Consider the following 18263-nt stretch of genomic DNA (forward strand, 5'->3'; position numbering starts at 1 on the left):
AAGGGTAAGGAGGGGTAAGTAATACCCCTGTTTGGAAATGGGTGAGCTAGTGAAGGGTAAGGGTAAGTAAGGGTAAGGTTTACCCTCCCTTACCCCTCAAATCTCAATTTTTCTTAAGGGGGAGGTGAGAGATGAAAATTATTTTATTTTTTATTTTCCTATTATGTCCTTAATTTTTTATTAAAAATCCAATTATATCCATTAAAAATAAACCTAGCTTACCACTATAAATAAATGTCTTCTCTCTGTGGCCGTATCTAATCTCTTCGCTCTCTCTCGTGGATTTTAAATTCTTACAGAAAAAAGGTTAGTTTTATCTTTTTATTTAATTTTAATTATTAAATCATTTATTTTTTCAATAGTTTGCTATAATTATTATGTTCTAATTATCAATTTTTTTTCTAAATAATTCATTCTTTATTCAATCCACTAAACTATAAATTATAAGCCACTAAACTAAAAATAAAGCCTTAATTTGCATATTAAAAAAAATAAAGAATAAATTTTATCTGATAGAAAAGGGTATTTTTATAATTTTAATAATTATTTACCCTTCTTTCACCTCTTTCCAAACATAAAGAATAAGCATTACCTCTCCTTACCTTTCCATTAATTCACCTCTTTCCAAACATGAGATTTTTTTTATTGTAATCCTCCTTACCCTTCTCCCTCCTTACCCTCCCTTACCCTCCCATTAATTACCCTTCTCTCACCCCATCCAAACAGAGCCTAAAGAAGATCCTGGGTCTTCATAAACCAAAACTTATTTTTCTTATGGAAACTCATTTAAAACAGTATGAGATGGATAGAGTTCAACATAGAATTGGTTGGCCCAATTGTTTTGCATTAAATTATGATGGTCATGGTAGAAGTCGAAGTAGGGGTTTAGCAGCGGGCTAGGATGACTCGATTAGTGCAACTTTAATGACTTTTTTAGTGCATCATATTCATATGTTAGTTGAGAACGTCTCTAGACAGATTAAATGGCATTTTTCGAGTATCTATGGGCAGCCAAAGGAGGAGTATAAGCATCGCACTTTCCAGTTGCTTCGACAGCACAAGAAACTAGCGTCAATTCCTTGGCTATATGTCGGAGATTCATTCTTTAACCGAGGGAGAAACAAGGAGGTAATCCATGACCTTGTAGAGTTATTTAGTTATTTCAAGATGCACTGTTGGATTGTGATTTGCAGCATATGGATTTTAGAGTTTATGAATTTACATGGACATATGGGCAAGCTGGTGTTCATAACATTCAGAAACGACTGGACAGTTATTCCTTGGGGTTGGCTTATTTCATTTACCCAGACAGCGGTCGAATCATTTTCTATTACTTCTCTCGCCAGCCCCTACTATTACCTTTCAATTAGGAGGTATGAAATTGTTCTGTTTTGAGAAAATGTGGATGAGCCATGCTAAATGTGAGGGGGAATTCAGTGTGGTTGGCATTTGGGAGTGGGGCAGGAAGATATAACTGTGAAAATTGCTAATTGTGGTCGTGGTCTTCAACGTTGGGAGAAGGAGACTTTTAGGAATATTAATAGACACTTAAAGCACATAAGGGACCGAATGAATTTTTTGCAGCATCAATTGCATTCTTAAGAGGTTGCGAATGAGTTTTGAAGTTTAAAAAGGGAGCTTGAGTCAACTCTTCAATTGGAGGAAATGATGTGGTTGTAGAGATCTGGGGTTTCTTAGTAGAAGGATGGTGACAACAATATTGGCTTCTTTCATCAAAGAGCAAATGGCAAGCAAAAATGTAATATGGTAGAGGTAGTTAAAAGGATCTAATGGTGAATGGGTGTGAGAAAAGGAGGATATTGGGAGGGTGTTCACTTCATATTTTGAAGATTTGTTTCCTTCAGCAAGTTCATCCGAGATGGCAACTATCCTTTATTCAGTGGATGGTAGGGTGTTTGAGCAAAGGAATGAGTAGCTGATAAAGCCTTACACTGTAGATGAGATTCTCTATTCTCTAAAGCAAATGCATCCAATTAAGGTACTTGGCCCTGATGGTATGCCTGCTCTTTTCTATCAAAATTATTAGCATATTGTAGGTTCTAATGTAGTTTTTATTATTCTAAATGTTCTAAACATCTTTGCAGACCCTTCTTCCTCGAACCAAACTCATATTGTGTTAATCCCTAAACTTCTAAATTCACAAACTTCAAAAGATTTTCGACCCATTGCATTGTGTAATGTTATTCTTAAGTTGATTACCAAAATTATTGCTAATGGCCTCAAAATTTGTCTCCCTGATATTATTTTTGAATCATAAAGTGCTTTTATCTCTAGTAAACTAGCAAAGGATAATGCTTTAGTGGCATTTGAGATCTTCCATCACATGAAGAAAAATTATATAAAAGGGAGGGGGACTTTTGCTCTTAAGCTTAACGCGAGCAAGGCGTATGATAGGGTAGAATGGCCATTTCTTAAACACATAATGATCATATTAGGTTTTCATTTTGATTTTGTTCATTTGATTATGTTATGTGTTTTGTCTGTTTCATATTATTTGCTCATTAATGTGTCTCCTTCTGAAGTTTTTAACCGTAGCAAGGGCATTCGTCAAGGTGATCCTCTATCTTCATACTTACTTTTACTGTGTGCAGAAGGTCTTTCATCATTAATTTAGAAAGAAGATGTGGCAAGGCATATCCATGGCATTCAAATTGCTCGATAAGCTCTAATAAGTACACACTTATTCTTTACCTATGATAGCTTGCTTTTTGGACATGCCACAATTGAGGAAGTTGTAGTTGGTGACATCCTTTGCCAATATGAACTAGCTTTTAGGCAATAGATTAACTTGGAGAAGTCAGAAATTTCCATAAGCCACAATGTGAGAATGGATATGAGGAATAATTTAAAGGATAAATTGGTGTTAAAAACAATGGATAGTCCTTCCAAATATCTGGGCTTACCATCTATCATTGGTAAGTATAAGAAAGTGGTATTTCAAATGGTTAAGGATATGATTGGTAATAAGCTCCAAAGCTAGAAAGGGACTTTATTATCTACAACTAGTCAAGAGGTGCTCACAAAAGCTATTTTACAAGCTATTCCCACATATGCCATGAGTTTTTTCCTTCTTCCTATGTCCTTGTGTGGGGAGTTGGAATAGATGCTAGATAAATTTTGGTAAGAGGCAAGTAGTGATGTTAGAAAGATTCATTGGCGTAGCTAGGATAGACCACCAAATGCAAAATTCAAGGGAGGATTGGGCTTTCGAACATTCCAAAATTTTAATCTCACCATGTTGTTTAAACATGTGTAGAGAATTTTGACACAACGCCTATCCTTGGCATCTTGTGTTCTAAAAAGTTGATACTTTCCTAACTACTCAATTTTGGAAGCATCCCTTGGTCATCAATCAAGTTATTTATGGAGAAGTATCATTTGAGCTAAGCAAGCTTTAGAATCTAGCATTCGACGATGAGTAGGGGATGGTTTTACAATTCGTGTATGGAAGGATAGATGGCTTTCTTTTCAGAATGGGGGCAAATTATGGTATTGGGTTTGTTCTCTTGATGCAGATGCTACAATTTAACTAGCTTATTGATATTTATATTAGGCAATGGTATTCTGGTGTGCTTCAGGCTACTTTTCTATCATGTGTGGTAGCACAAATCTTAGAGCTTCCACTTAGTTTTTATCATCCATATATGTGCCTTATTGGGTGGGATTAAAGCATGGTAATTTTACTGCAAAGAGTGCATATCACTTGCTTAGGGAGATGCAATCTCAGAGGTTATCAGGTAGTTCTTTTGTGCATTCTCAATTTCCATATTGGAAATAGCTATGGGCTCCCCTAGTACATCCTCGTGTCAAACATTTTCAGTAGAAGGCAATTTCTTGTGTTCTACCAATGAAAACAAGGTTATTGGAGAAAGGTAGTCCTTTAAATGGTATCTGTATGTTATGTGGTGAAGACGTAGAAGGCATGGATCACCTATTGCTCTATTGTTCAGTTACCTCTTGATTATGGTATTACAACCCTTTACGCTTGGACTAGTCTTGGGTGCTTATATTCACTTTTGCTAAGTTCTTGGACTCATTGTTTCATGAGGGCAAGTCAGATGGGGTTAAGTTGTATGCTATACTTGCTTGGTGTATCTGGAGAGCACGATGTGGATCATCCAAGGCAAATTAGCATGGCGTTCTTCCCTTGTTAGAACCGGGGTCAATGAGGTTGTATTTAATGGAAAAGTGTTTGATAGCTATAAGGTGATAGATAATGGCTACTTGGTTTTGCATGATTATAAATAACCTAATGTTTTTGCACTTCCTCAAAGTCCTACACGGCCACCGGGCGCTGGTCCTATCCTCTTACGGGTAAGTTAAAGCTTAACTTTGATGTCGTGATGTGTAATGATGGGAGAGTTAGTTTAGCTATTATTCTTTGAAATGGCTAAGGCGACATCATGTTTATAGATGCTAAAATGCTTCTAGTATCTTGGGATGTTGACTTGGCAAAAATTTAGAGTATCCTCTTTAGTATTCATATTGCTATACTTGTGAACTGTATGAGATTCCTTATTAAAAGTGATAGCCTTACATCAATATGTGTGCTGGATCAAAGTGTTGTGATTTCTCCTTTCCACAATCTCTACTTTGTTGTTATGTTGTTTCAGTAAATAGTTTAGGGGTTGTTGAGTTTGTCCATGTTCCTAGGACAGCAAACTTGCTAGCCCACTGTTTAGCCCACAAAAGTGCAATGGCTCATAGAGAGATTGTTTGGATGGAAGAGGTTCCATAACATTTGTTAGCTGTTGCTGCCTCTGATGTTTTTCTATCTTCTTATTAATGCTATTGACATTTCTTTTCCTCTCCAAATGGAAATTGCAAAAAATTACCCTATAGTTTCACTCATTTTCAATTCAAGGTTTGTTTGTAACAAAGTGGTATTATGAGGTTTTGCATTATTAGCAAACGATGACTTTCCATCCTTTCTCCATTAAAAGATGTTGATATGGAACAAAAAGGTACTGACATGGAAGAGAAATATGCTTACATGTAATAAAAAAATATAAATTACAAGAATATACCCTATGATTTTGCTCATTTCCAGTTTAGATTCTATAGTTTATTTTTTGACAAAGTGGTAGCATGAGATTTTGCATTGTTAGCAAACCAAGTGAATTATTTAACTCTTGAAAATAGCCAAAATCTAAGATCATTCACATTTGAAATGCCAAAAAAAAGTTTACGCATGTTCTTTTTAAAAAGTTCAATTTGCCGATTCTAGTATTTTATGATGGCCAAGTCTCTAGGACAAAAGAATTTGACATGGTGTCTAGAAGTGCTAGGGAATTTAGGAGGCAACTTCAGCTATGAACTCTTTAAGGCAGTACTAGTGGAAGTCATGCCCGAAGTGAAGAAAGGTATCGGCTACCTCATAGAAGAGAGGAATAAGTGACTAGCCAACTAATTATCCGTTCCAATGATAGAACTATTACTTCTTGATATAATTGTATTATATAGATATTTTTAGGCACAATTGTACTATATTTCATGGCATTTAGGTAGATAATTGCATACATATTTGTTAGTTTCATTAGTTTTTTTTTTAATTTAGTTAATCTTCTCTAAATTTCATGTTTTCTGCATCTTTTTAGGTATTCTGAAGGAAATCAAAGGCATAAGAGTGATGTAGAAAAGCTTAGGAGGACTTAAATGCAAGGCAAGCTGCTGATACACTTTACACGAGTCGTGTAATCACAGCCAATGACTCATGTAACCTTCTACCCGATAAGAATTAAAGGTGTCATAAAAAAGCCTTAATACATGGGACGTGTAAAGGACCCCGTGTAACCTTCTGTTCATCAAAGCTTGAAGTGGTAAAAGGAATGGAGATAGTACACAGGCCATGTACTCTGACCCGTGTAAACCTAAGTGCCCTGTGTAACATTTTGTCTTCCATATGAAGAAAGGCTAAAATCACTCTAGAGACTTACATGCCCTAGGCCGTGTAGTAACACACGAGCCATGTAATACATGTCAGCCAGCTTCCTAATTTGACTCTAGCTCCTATTTTGGCATGCCATTTAGACTTCTACTACTCTTGAGACTCTAAAACTTAACCCTAGGATATCTAATATAAATATCAACAGGCAAAAAGCATAAAAGGGGGGGGGGGGGGAATAAAAAATGGGAAAAGAAGGGAAAAAAAAAGGAAAATCTTTGAGGGAAAACTTCCTGAAAACCCTAGTTCCCAAGCCATCTTGAAGAGGGATTGCATCAGTGCCAAGGACAAGATCTCTCAGCCAAAGTCCCATAAGTCCACAGCTGTAGAATCTTTCTCTCGATTCTTTTGTTCTAATTCTTCATACTGGTTTTATGTTTTTTTATTTTTATTACATTATGTTTGTTAAACTCACCATGAGTGAGTAGTTTCTTTAATTCTGGAATTTGGAAAGTAGCATTCTTAATTTCTATTATGGATATATATTGAGTTTTATTTAATGGAATTGAGTTTTGAGTTTTGATTCAATCTCTTGTGTTCTTAATGCATGCTATGTGTTGGTACCCACTTACTTATGATCTAAGATATTAATTGAAGAACTGAAAGGTAAAGATTAGTATCAGAAAATCAGGATTTTGAACCTAAGAAATTTAACCTAGAGATAGAATGATGACCTTTGTGGAATTTCATAACTAATCATAGATCTTAAGGGATTTTGATTAGGACTGATCACCACGAAAGTAGGGTTCGAACTAATTAAAATACACCTTAGATAACTTAAGAGAGGATCTAAGATACTTTAGGATTAATTTCCATCAAAGTGACAACACTAATTCCATTGATAAAGTAAGATTAAAATCATAACAGGGTTAAGGTGTGAAATCTTAATTCTAGAATTGTTTATCCAAATAGAATTCTCCTTAAGTTCTTAGATTTATTTTCTTCTGCTTTCAGTAGTTATTTAGCACTAACTTTAATTTTATTACCCTATAACTTTTGAAAGTTTAGACAGTCAAAATTGCCACGTAGTTTAGTACTTACGCCTATAATTCCTCATGGGAATAATACTCTACTCATCACTTTATTACTTGTTAGCAATCCATGCACTTATAAGATTGTAAAACCAACAAACAAGTTTTTGACATCATTGCTGGGAAATTTAGTAATATTAAACGATAGGCAATTTAGCTGATCTAAACATTTATTTCTTTTGTTATTTTAAATTGATTTATTTGTATATTTTTATTTCTTTTTTAGGTGCTAAATTCAGTATATGACTAGTACAACCAAACTTGAAGAAGAATTGCTTGAATTAGATCCTGAAATAGACAAGACTCTAAGAACCATCAGGAGAGAAAGGAGAAACCAAGAGCCAGAACCTGAACCTGAAATTCTTGAAGCTATAGTCATGGTAAATAACAATAATAACAGACCAAGATCCCTGAGGGACTATGGAGCCCCTACTATCCAAGGATTCCAATCTAGCATTATCAGGCCTACAATCGAGGCCAACAATTTTGAACTCAAACCAGCATGGCTCTAAATAATTCAGCAATTGGAGGCTTACCTATGGAAGATCCACATTATCACCTATAGTACTTTTCCACTTTGTGCAACACTTTTAAAATGAATGGGGTTTCTGATCAAGCTATTAAACTCCGAGTATTCCCATTCTCACTTAAAGATAAGGCAAGGAAGTGGCTACTTTCTCTCTTAGTAAGGTATTTCCCACCTGCAAAAATTACAAAATTAAGGCTAAAACTGAACACCTATAGATAAAAGGAAGGAGAGTCACTCTATGACGCATGGGAGAGATACAAAGACCTTCAAAGGGAATGCCACACCATGGGATAGAAGATTGGCTCCTTGTCCAAAATTTCTATAAGGGATTGTTACCATCCATAAGAAGTTCAGTTGATTCAGCAGCAAGAGGAGACCTTATGGAGAAAACAATGACTGAAGCTTTGGGACTGTGGGAAAAGGTTGCACATCATAATTTTGAGTGGTCAAATAAGAAGGGAGATGTAAGGAGGATAACAGGGATCCTAGAATTTGATGCCCTCAGCATGATTAATGCCCAATTTGACTAGCTCACAAAAAGACTTAATAGGATGTAGGCCAATGTAGTGGGATCAAGTAATAAATACTGCGAAAGTTATGAGGGAGGTCATGTAACTTCAAAATGCAATCTTTACAGCGAGCCTTCCATAGAGTAGCTGAACTATGTGAGCAATATAGGGAACTTCAACTAGAGACAAGTCAATAACTCTTTTTCTAATACTTAAAACCCTGGATGGAGAAATCACTCCAATTTCTCATGGTCCAACTCATAGAATTTGCAAAATTAGCCCATAAACAAATAGTAGGGATACAGGCCACCACCACTAGGTTTCCAAAACAGAGGACAGAATTTAATGCAGCAACCACCACTACCTCTTCAACTTCAACAACCAAAATCTAAGTTGACAATGGAATCCATGATAGAGGGCCTTTTGGTAGCACAACAACAATAGAATGAGATGATCAAACAACTAACTTTCAGAGTGGATCAGTTAGCCACCCATAATAAAATGCTTGAAAACCATATTGCCCAATAAGTTGGTCCTTCAAGTAAACAGATTAGAAAATTACCTAGTCAACTGGAGATGAACCCCAAAGAGCATTGTAAGGCAATTACATTAAAGAGTGGGAGGACATTGCAGGAACAAAAACCAGAAAAAAAAAAAAAAGCAGAAGGGAAAAACTTCTTAAAATTCTGACAGCTAAGAAGAGGAGGAAAAGAAGCAAGCTGAAGAAGTCAAGGAACAGGAGAAAGGAAAGAAAAAGAAATTATCAAAACCTTATCAACTCCCTCTACCTTTTCCTCAAAGGTTCCAGAAAGGAAAATTGGACAAGCAATTTGGAAAATTTTTAGAAGTTTTATAGAAACTTTACATAAACATTTCTTTTACAGAAGCACTATCTCAAATGTCATCCTATGCAAAATTTTTAAAAGAAATTCTTTCCAAGAAAAGAAGACTGGAAGACTATGAAACAGTTACTTTAATAGAGGAATGTAGTGCCATCTTGCAAAATAAGCTGTCTCCAAAGTTGAAAGATCCTGGAAGCTTCTCTATACCATGCCTAATTGGTAACATGAACATAGACAAAGCCCTTTGAGATCTTGGAGCTAGTATGAGCCTGATGCCCTTATCTATATATCAAAAGCTGAATATTGGAGAATTGAGACCACCTACTATCTCATTAAAATTAACAGACAAGTCTATCAAGTATCCAATTGGCATCTTAGAGAACATCCCTATCAAAGTGGGTAAATTTTTCATTCTTGTAGATTTTGTTATCCTGGAGATGAAGGAAGATGTCTGAATTCCCATAATATTAGGAAGGCCCGTAGCAATTATAGATTTCAAACATGGGTAGTTAACTCTCAAAGTAGGGAATGAAGAAGTGGAGTTTAACCTATTTATAACAATGAATCACAAATCCGAATCTGATGAATGTTTAAGGTTGACATCATAGACAAGCTAATAGTAGAAGAATTTCAAAAAAGATATCCCGAAGACCCTTTTGAAGCTTACATAATGCACAGCCACACAATAGAGGATGAAAACAAAGAAATTGCAGCATATGCACAATCTTTTAAAGCTAACCCACCTTTACCCTTGGCTCAAGCACTACTAGTAGAAAAGCTACAGGAAGAGCAACCCAAAAGCAAGCTACAAGAAGAAACAAGATAGGTAGAATTGAAACCTCTTCCTTCTATATTAAGGTATGCATTCTTAGACCCTAATTCTAAATATCCTATTATTTTAAGCACTAACCTGAATCATTGCAGAAGAGGAAAAAGCTCTTAGGGAAACTTAGAACTCATAGCAAGACTATAGGGCACACTATAAAAGACCTTAAGGGAATTAAACCTTCCATTTGTATGCACAGAATACCTATGGAAGAAAACAGTAGACCTACCATTGAACATCAAAGGAGATTGAACCCTAACATGAAAGAGGTAATAAAAGAAAATTTTTGAAACTACTGGATGCAGGTATTATATACCCAATATCTAATAGTAAATGTGTTAGTCCAGTGCACATAGTGCCTAAAAAGGGTGGGACAACTGTGGTGAAAAATGAGAATAATGAGCTGATCCCTATTAGGATAGTTACTGGTCGGCAAATGTGTATTGACTATAGAAAATTAAATAGTGCCACCAGAAAAGACCATTTTCCTCTTCCATTTATTGATAAAATATTAGAAAGACTAGCCAAGCATTTTTATTTCTGTTATCTAGATGGATATTCTGGATTTTCCCAAATTTCCATTCATCCTGAGGACCAAGAAAAGATCACATTCACTTATCCTTATGTTACTTTTGCATATAGAAGAATGCCTTTTGGTCTTTGTAACGCCCCCGTGACTTTTCAAAGATGCATGATGACTTTTTTTTTCTAATTATATTGAAAATATAATTGAAGTCTTTATGGATGATTTTTCTGTTTATGGAACCAGTTTTGATGAATGTTTAGCTAATTTATCTAAAGTGCTACAAAGATGTGAGGAATCAAATCTGGTTCTAAATTGAGAAAAATGCCACTTCATGGTAAGAGAGGGCATAGTCCTTGGACATCTCATTTTAGAAAGAGGAATAGAAGTGGACAAGGCAAAAATTGAGATTATTGAAGAAATGCCACCACCTTTATCAATCAAAGGAGTGCAAAGCTTTTTGGGACATGCGGGCTTCTACAGAAGATTCATCAAGGATTTTTCCAAAATAGCTAAGCCTTTAACTAATTTACTAAATCAAGATGTTCCTTTTGACTTTGATGACAATTGCCTTGTTGCATTTCACAGGATAAAAAAAAAAACATTAATTTCAACACTAATTATGTAACCACCAGATTGGGAGCTGCCATTTGAGATAATGTGCGATGCAAGTGATTATGCAGTAGGGGCAGTGCTTGGACAGAGAAAAGATAAGAAAGTTCATGCCATTTATTATGCCAACAAAACACTTGATGATGCACAAGTCAACTATGCAACCACAGAAAAAGAATTCTTAGCAATTGTGTTTGTAATTGACAAATTCAGGTCTTACATGGTTGGCTTAAAAGTCATTATCTATATAGACCATACTGTAATTCAATACCTCCTGAATAAGAAAGAAGCAAAACGAAGGCTAATCCAGTGAATTTTACTTCTACAGGAATTTGACCTTGAAATCAAAGATAAAAAGGGAACCGAAAATGTGGTAGCTAACCTCCTATCCAGGCTCAAGCAGGAAGAATCTGGGGATAGCTTTAATAATTTGCCAATTGATAATTCCTTTCCAGATGAGAAATTATTTGCAATTTCCCAACCCCTGTGGTATGCTGATATCGTTAATTATCTTGTGCGCAGGGTTTTGCCACCCAACATGTCTTATCAACAAAGAAAAAAAATTTCTGCATGATGTAAGGGACTATACCTGGGAGGAACCTCTGCTATTCAAGAGATTTTATAATGGGCTAATAAGAAGATGCATACCAGAGGAGGAGATAGAGAGTATATTATAGCATTGTCACTCATCACCTTATAGAGGACACTTTAGTACAATAAGAACAGTAGCAGAGATCTTATAAGCAGGGTTCTACTGGCCCAATCTGTTTAAAGACGTAAGAAACTTTATACTAACATGCAATCAGTGCCAAAGAACTGGAAATATTTCAAGAAGGAATGAGATGCCACTGCAGGGTGTACTTGAAGGGGAGCTGTTTGATGTGTGGGGAATAGACTTTATGGATATATTCCCATCTTCATTTGGCAACAAGTACATTCTGGTTAGTGTAGAATATGTATCAAAATGGGTAGATGCAATAGCTACACCAACAAATGATGCCAGAGTGGTAGTCAAGTTCTTCAAGAAGAACATCTTCACAATATGTGGCACACCAAGGGCAATCATTAGTAATGGGGGAAGTCACTTCTGTGATTAGCAATTTAAAATATTATTAAAGAAATATTGAGTGACATAAAGTAACAACACCTTACCATCCTCAAACCAGTGGTCAGGTGGAAGTTTTAAATAGGGAACTAAAGAGAATCTTTGAGAAAATAGTAAATTGCTCAAGGAATGATTGGTCCTCAAAATTAGATGATGCATTTTGGGCATACCACACTGCATGCAAGACCCCCATTAAAACAACTCCCTTTCACTTGGTTTATGGGAAATCATGTTACCTCCCCGTTGAGCTTGAACACAAGGCCTATTGGGCAATTCGAATCCTAAATTTTGATTTGAAAGCTACTGGAGAAAATAGGCTTCTACAGCTCAATGAATTGGAGGAGATTAGGCAAGATGCCTATGAGAATGCCAAAATCTTAAAGGACGGGACCAAGAGCTGGCATGACAAGCACATAACTAGAAGAGAAATTAAGGAAGGAGATCTTGTCTTACTGTTTAACTCAAAGCTAAAGCTATTCCCAGGAAAGTTGAGGTCTAGATGGTCTGGACCCTTCAAGGTTACTCAAGTCTTCTCACATAGAGCAGTAAAAGTATAGAGTGAGACCTTCGACACCTTCAAGGTTAATGGGCAGAGACTAAAGCCATACTTCTTAGGGGATCCAATCGAGAAAGGATTCACACAATCCTACAGTAATGCTGTAGCACAGCCATGAACTTGGAAGAATAGTCGCGCTAAGGACTATAAACAATCGCTCCCTAGGAAGCAAACCAAGCCTTTTAAATTTTCTTTGTAGTCAATTTACTTTTCATTTTTATCTTTATTTCTAGTTTTGTAGGCACTTCACTCTTCATATTGAGCATCAATCGAGGGAAGCAAGAAGCAAGAAGCAAGGAGAGAGGGAATCACCAAGTCCAAACCACGCAAGAGAGGAAACCAAAAAACTAGGGAAGTGTTTTTGTTGCTAACTTCAATGTGCATTTTTTAATTCTTTTACATAAAAGCATGTTGGCATCAATTTCTGGAGAGTTAGGAAGAGAGAACACCTTTAAAAGCATAAATAATTTTTGGTCCAGAAAGTTACACGGGTCAGTCCGTGTAATGTTACACGGCTCGTGTAACATACTAGACTTAGAAAACCCTTGTGCACAAGCACTCTAGATGGTTACACGAGGTACCCCGTGTAATAGTACATGACTCGTGTAACCTAAAAAGGTTAAAAAAATGAATGGGCCAACATAGAGCAGAAACTTACATGGCCCCTTATTCACGGGCCTCTTTCACTCATTACACGGCCCCGTGTAACTTAAATAAGGTGCACAACAAAGGAAAAAGAGTAGCAGAAAGTTACATAAATCATACCCATGTAGTGGTACATAACCCATGCAAATTGTCAAAATTTGAAAAAAAAAAAAATAGAAAGTTGCACGGGTCAAGCCGTGTAGTGATACATGGACCTGCGTAATTCTTCACAGACAGTGCACCGAAGGGGCAGGAAAATGCTTCCAAGTGAAATTTTAGCCCCTTAAATGTCTCCCAACCATTACGCACCCATTCAAAGCCTATAAATTCCCCTCCTTCCCTGCTTCCTTCTCTCATGGCACCCACAAAAAGAGCAACAGACAGAGTTGGTTCTTCCTCTAGATGAGGAAGAGACTCACTATTCCCACCCTCTCAATCTCTACCCCAATGCCTAAAAACTCACCTTGTCACACACCAAGAACCTCAAACACAACTAAACCCATAGCCACAATAGCCACCACTACAACCATAACCTCTATAATAAGAATTCTCCATTGCCTGGCCTTTTAAGAATATAGAACACAGAGATATCTATGTCAGGCTCAATAACAGAAAAATCTCCTCTACCAAATACATGGATACTGCACTGTAAAGGAATTGGGGTTGAAAACAGAGATTAACATCTTTTTGGACAACATTGGGTGGACCAGGTTTGCCCAATTATGCTACCCAACCTATCGGGACACCACTTATGAGTTCCTAGGCAGTCTTAAGGCCACCCTTTGGGCAACTGATAGGGGTGATAGAGGGAGAATTGAATTTTGTCTCTTAGGCATCAACCGTGTCATGAACATGGATGAATTTAATGCTATTTTTGGTTTTGATAGCATGGGACATCAAGAGATCCCACAGAATAGAATGGTTTATAATAGTGTGGAGTTTTGGCAATCCATTATGCCAAACTCCAAAGTCTACAACTCTAACGAATCAAAATCCTCTGGGTTAACAAGCCCTATATTGTGTTACATGTATACGTTCACTGCCCACACTATCTTGGGTCGTGATAATAGTCTAGGTGTTGTAAATGCCAATGAACTATTTTTCTTATGGTGTATGGTGACTGGGTAACGATGTAGCACAGTTTACTTCCTCTGCAACCACTTAAGGAGGATGTCTCACCAAGCCACTAGGAGCATTGTGTTAGGTGGACTCATCACTGCCATTGGAATACACTTTGGGTTCATGCTTGCACATGTTCAGCTGCATCCAATCCCCAGTGCCTCCAGAATTGATGAAACCATCTGCATATCTATGGGGATATGCAGAAGAGTTGGAGAGTAGTGCCTCCTCATTGATGCAAAAAGGAATGTCATTCCAGAGTAGTACCAGAAGGAAGAGAAAAGGGAGAATCCTTTAGAGCATAATAGCAATAGCTGCAGCAGTAGGAACCAGACCCTATTCTCAAGGGATCACCAGCTAAAGTCCCTCCCTACACTCTACTTCCTATAGACCCTATGATTGCCTATCCGCAAATGATGGAGACCTCATTCGATGCTCAAATGAGGGCCTTAGAATGTTGAAGACAAACTCCGTGCAGTGGAAGACAGTTTCCAAGAAGCCTATAATAAATTGGATATGATCTTAGAACGCAATGATGCAAATGCCACTTCCACACCCTTTAAAAGTTTTCAGTTGTAGGACCATAGATTAGGACACCTTTTTGATGTACTGCATAGGCATAGGCCTTAGTCCTAGTCCCCACATCACTATATAGGTCCATATTCTACTCTATATGTATATGACCATTACTTGAATAAATAATAATCTCTTTTCTATGCCTTTTTATTATTATTGTTTACTTTTGCATATTGTATTTGCCATTAAAGACAATGTTAAGTATGAGTTTGGGGGTGCATTCATTCATTGTATTGCATTGTCTAATTATATTTATATTGTTAGTAGTATGCCCTAGAGTATATCATTTAGTATGTATCTTGTACATGTTTTATTAATAAAAGGCGTTTCCACTTTTCCGTTTACATAATATATTTATGTGTAATAGAAAAGGTCCATTGATATTTTGTTAGAAATTCTATTCTTAAGTTGTTAAGAATATGAGTGACAGTATTTCTAGTACAAAGTATCATAAATAGGTTCACAATCGAGGATACTTCATAATAAGGACATGACTTATCCAGAAAGACTGTATTCATGTTTGTTCCCAAGTTATTTATATGAGATATAAATAAGATGGAATGGTGAGTCTCATGGCATATAATAAACATGATAGGCACTTATACATGATAAGTAGGTCGAACCAGTGACACTTATGACAAGCACATGGAGTTTACTCTTGTCAATGTTTTGTCATAAATCATATTAGTGCATATAATCTTTAGACCTGAGATAGCACAGTTATCTTGTATATAGGTGGTTTGAGTTTGATACTGCTTTCATACTTGTACAGTGTATGGGTACATGGGCATGTGTTGGCTCCTACTAGTTATATATGGAGGCAGGTGTTAATCAAGATGGAATATGTTCCTCTAAGTAAATAGAGATAAAATCCTATGTTCATTTAATTGTTCTTGATGTTTCAAGTTTCTGGCCAGGACAGATAGATTTATTCAGAAAAGAGTTTCTGATGAGAAAATCTTTTAATCAAGAACTGGAATTAAAAGAGAACATAATATTCATAGCAAATGGGGTTTGACATAAACCATGACTCCAGCTTGAGTTGGGATTTTGTAACAGAGAGATTCTAGTGCATGGTAATATATGATTATAGGTTCATTTAAGGTAAACCTTATTACTGATTGGGTGGCCATGGCATGCTATGCTAGGTGTTAACCATGGTCTATGAGGTGCATAAAATGATTTAGAGAAATCTTTTATGGTAAAAAAGAGTTCTGATGATATCAAGAGTTGATATCATGTCTCATTGCCAATTAGTGATGAGCCTAGTAAGTCACACACATACACAAGTTATCACCTAATTAAATATAATTTAATTAATTAATTAAAGAGTTTAATTGATTAATTAAATAGGTTTAGTTTACAATTAGATTGCAAAGTCCCTAGCATGACTTGAAACCAAATCTAGATTATTGGATGTATAGTATAAGTTAAATTTATATTTAAAGTGTTTAAATATGAATTTAATTAATGAGAAATTTATTAATAAAGATTAATTAATTAATTTATATTTGATATAAATTGATTAGAAGAAGAGAAATAATTATTTTGGGTTGAGAACTAAAAATTAAGACACAGGGGCATTTTGGTCTTTTCACAGGGTGACATGTGGCACCATGAGATGGTGACACATGGCATTACACATAAGCTTGCCAAATGTCTTTTAATCATGTAAGATGATTAAAATTAAGATTAAATTTAGGTTTGACACTTGGCACAATGTGATTGGGTCAATTAAACCTAAAACCAATCAGAGGGTGACATGTGGCAAGGGTTTAACGTGTTGACCTAGCTATATAAGTTTTGTTGTGAAAAAAAAAGTAACACAACCAGCAGCCTCTTTCTTTAGTGCCACCACCCAAGAAGGTTTCTCTCTTCTTCATCTTCTTCTCTCATCTTTCCAAGAGATTAACAAACAATCTCTTGAATTAAAAATACTAGAAATTGTTTCTAGTGTCCTGTTTACATCTTTAATCTCTTAAAAGGCAAAACTTGATTTTCTAAATAATAGAAAAAGCTTTAGAAGCTGTTCAAGGGCTGCCATAGGTGTTCTTGGTGTGGAAAAGATAGAGGGACAACATCTGGTGTCCTGAAGACGCATCTCAAAGGCGCAAATACACTACAGTGTATTAAGAGATTAGTGTGTTTGTTCTTGATTTAATCTAAGGTTCTAAAATTAATCTGATTAATTTTAAAATCTTAAATGGCAAATACAGATCCAAAAACATATTAACAGAGTTTTAATATATTGTTTATCATTGAAATCAAATAGATAAAAATAAATCTTGCATGATGCATGTGACCCTAGGTGAAAATTTTTGAATTCAATGGTATAAACTTGATTTTTTCACACTTTCGTTCCTTCATATATTATACTTGTGTATCAAAAATCTAGAAAATTTTTGCAAATTTTGAAAATTTTGAACTCTTTTAAAAAGTTTTTCAACTTAAAATTATAACCAAATATTTGATGAGCTAATAATTGGAGACTCTAGGAAAGAGGAATGAATGTAACTAGATAAGCAAAGAGGCTTTAGTATGCTATTTGTGAAAAACCTAATCACCTAAGTGGAGTTAAACTAGTTAAACCCTTTCATAGCTATTAATCTGTTACATTAAACTTGCAAGATTAGGAGAAAATTTTTGAAATGCAAGCAAACCTAAAAATACTTCATCAGCTCTAGAACATGTCTCTTAGGACCTATCAAGGCGAAATCCTAGCATATGCTTGATGAATAGATAATTTAGGCATTCTTTGATATAGCCCCATGAAGCCTTAGCCACCCTTAATTAAAATAAATATCCATTGCAGCCAATTTGAGCCTATATTTTTACCCATATAATATTTCTTGGTTACCCACATTATTCACCTAGCCATTAGCCTAAACACCTATCCTACCCTTTTAAGGAAGCTAAGTGCATAAATAAGAAGTATACTAAATGCCAAAGACGATATAGAGCAAGGGTGCAAAGCTTAGAAGAAAGTGCAAGGGTGCAAAGCTTAGAAGAAAGTTCAAGTGTGCAATTGAAATCAAAGAAAAATTTGCCTTTCCAACCCAGCAAAAGCAATGAGTTTGGGGGAGAGGACAAAAAGGACATAGAAAAAAAAGAGAAAAAAGAGAAGTCCTAAAATAAGTATCAAAGAAGCATGCTTGACACTAGAAAAACCAAAAGCCCCTCCTCTCTGTACAAAACTATTAGAATAAATTTAGCATACTTGGTATTTTATGCATAAATGCTATCCTCATATTTGCATTCCTTAAAAACCCTTCATTGGCAACCAAATCACTATCCCTTTAGCCCCATTATCTTTTAAAGACCTTTTGATCTTTTGAAAAGTGTATGTTACATTAGTAGAGATAGGAAATTGAGATATGCCTATGGAGTTAGAATTAAGTCACTTCATCACAATTATCCACAATAGA

The sequence above is a fragment of the Hevea brasiliensis genome, chromosome 6 (genome assembly GCF_030052815.1).
Source record: "Hevea brasiliensis isolate MT/VB/25A 57/8 chromosome 6, ASM3005281v1, whole genome shotgun sequence".
NCBI lineage: Eukaryota > Viridiplantae > Streptophyta > Magnoliopsida > Malpighiales > Euphorbiaceae > Hevea > Hevea brasiliensis.